The sequence below is a fragment of the Lepisma saccharinum genome, chromosome 26 (genome assembly GCF_977018435.1).
Source record: "Lepisma saccharinum chromosome 26, izLepSacc3.1, whole genome shotgun sequence".
NCBI classification, from domain to species: domain Eukaryota; kingdom Metazoa; phylum Arthropoda; class Insecta; order Zygentoma; family Lepismatidae; genus Lepisma; species Lepisma saccharinum.
Genome location: NC_139254.1, coordinates 22,821,053 through 22,823,812, shown reverse-complemented (window position 1 = coordinate 22,823,812; position 2,760 = coordinate 22,821,053).

Below are 2,760 nucleotides of genomic sequence, written 5' to 3'. Positions count from 1 at the left end.
GATTAGGTGCCTCCAGAAACACTCAACGTTGGGGCAAAGCGAGGTAACAAGATCTCTGATTCGAGGTTCATGCTACTTCAGCCAGCAATAGTAAATTCTAATTCATAAAATTTTTATTAGTTATTGTTGACATAAATTAATACAAATAAATATCTTTGTTAACCTTTGTAGCTCACCAGCCAAGTTTGAGGTGCAGTGTAAAAAAGGGGATTTGTGCAGGGCAAATCAAGCTGCTAATGCTTTGCTTGCGAAAATCGGTTTCTAAAAAGGTTGGAATGCTGATAGTACCAAACTTAACCTAGGTTAGGAGCCAAGGTTTAGAGCTATCAGCAACCAATTTTCGCGACCTGTTGACAGCTAGATGTGCCCCACACCGTTAAAAATCATGGATCTCAAGCAGAGTTGACAAGATTTGTGTGCTTTTTCTTTGGCAGTGTTTGCTGCCACGTTCTTTTTTTGCTAGAACCTCAAAAAAGATGTACGTGGCAGTAGACTCGGTCTTTGTTTTATCGTGATTTCATCATGCTATGTATGCAATTACGTCTGTAACACATACTGTGAAGTTCAAGCGTGAAGTTTCCAAAAGAAAAAGGCCGAGTCTGCTGCCACGCACGTGTCAGCAGTAAGAATAAGCATCAAATTTGCTGCTGCCACGTAATTCGTCTGCTAAGAGGATGGGGGACAATTAAAAACTTGCCGAGGTTTACACTCGTTGGAAACACTGCGCAAGGGAACACTGCACAAGAGGCGGGTCGTTCGAAGAGCACGCAAAATCCACAGCTGCCTCCCTCGTCCACTTAGCGGCAATATAATTTATGACTGTTGATGGGAGCGAGGAACACCTAAACCATGACCCAAACCCTCGGTCAACTTTCTTGCAATATGAGAGTTGCTGTGGCGTCTGGAAAGAAGCCACCAGATGGGAAAGAACTTCTCCCCCTGAGATATCTGGAACAAGTTCATGAAATTTAAATTTTGAATTTGTATTGACATTTCTAGACTTTCGTTTTCGGGATCTAGAAAGTGCAGAAATCATTTACGGAAGTCGGAAACTGACATTGACAATACACGCGACGGTATTTTCAATTACTTTTTTTTCTTCTGCAGAATCTTTCGGCGCGTAAAATCATGCATCAGGGATACCATGAAGGAGAGCAGAGAAAGTGATCTCTATATGTTTTTATTTTCTCGATTATTTTATAATGATAGTGGACTCAAATATGAACTTGTCAACAATGCCAAAGTATTATGAATTCAATTAGAATTTTATGATCTGTAAAATAATTAGGGCTGAGCCGATACCACTTTGAACCGATACCGATGCTGATACCCTCACCGAAAACGATACTCTCACCGATAGCGATACTTGAAAATTGCAATAATTAAAATTTGTTCAAAATATTGATCAATATTGGTGTGTAAATATTCTTCTCCAATTATATGTATCGATTTACCAAGAAATTTGCTTTATAATATTCAAGAATTGCATCAGAATATTAAAATATATATTATGTCATAAAGAAATATAGTTTGCAAAATTGGTGCAAAAATTGGTGAAAAGAAAGTTTGACTTTTGCATAATTTCCAGGATAATTAGACTCTACGAAAGGGTTGCGCGGCATTTTTGCGGAGCTCGTGAAGGACCAAAATGCCGGGAAAGTGTCGGCTGATATCGGTGGAAGAATTCCAACCGATACTTTCTGATACCGATATCACTGGTATCGGCCGATACCGATACATCGGCATCGCTATCAGCTCAGCCCTAATAATAATAATAATATTAATATAGGTAATATATATTTTCCTAATGACTAAAGATGAAGACATGCCTCACCTTCCTGCAGACAAAAATTCTTCGGGCGCCCTAGGTCGTCAGAGGAATGGAATGAATTAACTTTACTCCCATTTTTATGTGATAAATTAAATAATAATGTATTTATGTTTTTGGGTATTTTTCAATCACCATAGCCTACATTACAGTTTACCAAAGTCTCCAACGGGGGACATTATCGAACAGTAGGTCTCTGTCTCGTCTCGATTTTGCAAAGTTTGTCTTGTTCTCGGCCCTGTCATTACAATTTAGAATATTGAGATGTAACAAACTTGTACCAATCCCTTCGAGTTCTGAGGTCTAGCGCGACTTTGGTTTAGGTTAATTTCTCGAAGGCCACACATTCTGATTGACCAGCTATCCAACGAGACGAGAGTGTCGAACAGTAGGTCTCGGTGTTTTCAGTCTTTAGAGAAGCACGTCTCAACGTTGGTCTCGTCTTTTGGAAGTCAAGGCAAAGTTCCCCGTGCATGTAGGACCGTGCAGAGGAGGCACATTTAGTATAGGGCCCCACATATTCTCGATCTCGACCGCTTTGGAGGTGATGTTATCAGCACCACTCTCCGACCGCCTTCACCTCCCACGGTTTCCTCCAGGTAACCACTGATTTGAGGCTGGGTGAAAACCGGAGCCGTTTTAAGTGGGGACAAGGCCGGAAAAATTCCAACCTTAATCGAATCCGGGTATCTCGCGTGGCAGTCAGATACCATACCGACTAGTCGCAAAAACCTGCCCTTCAGTCAACCGGTAAACTATCGTTTTCTACCGAATTATAAGTTTCCTGGCTTTCTCCCACATTGCTGATTTGAAAATCGCAATCTAAAAATGTGACCCATAAAGAGCATCCGAAAAGTAAAAAAAAAACGCCAAATGAGAAAAGGTTACACACACACACAGAGAGAGAGAGAGAGAGAGAGAGAGAGAGAGAG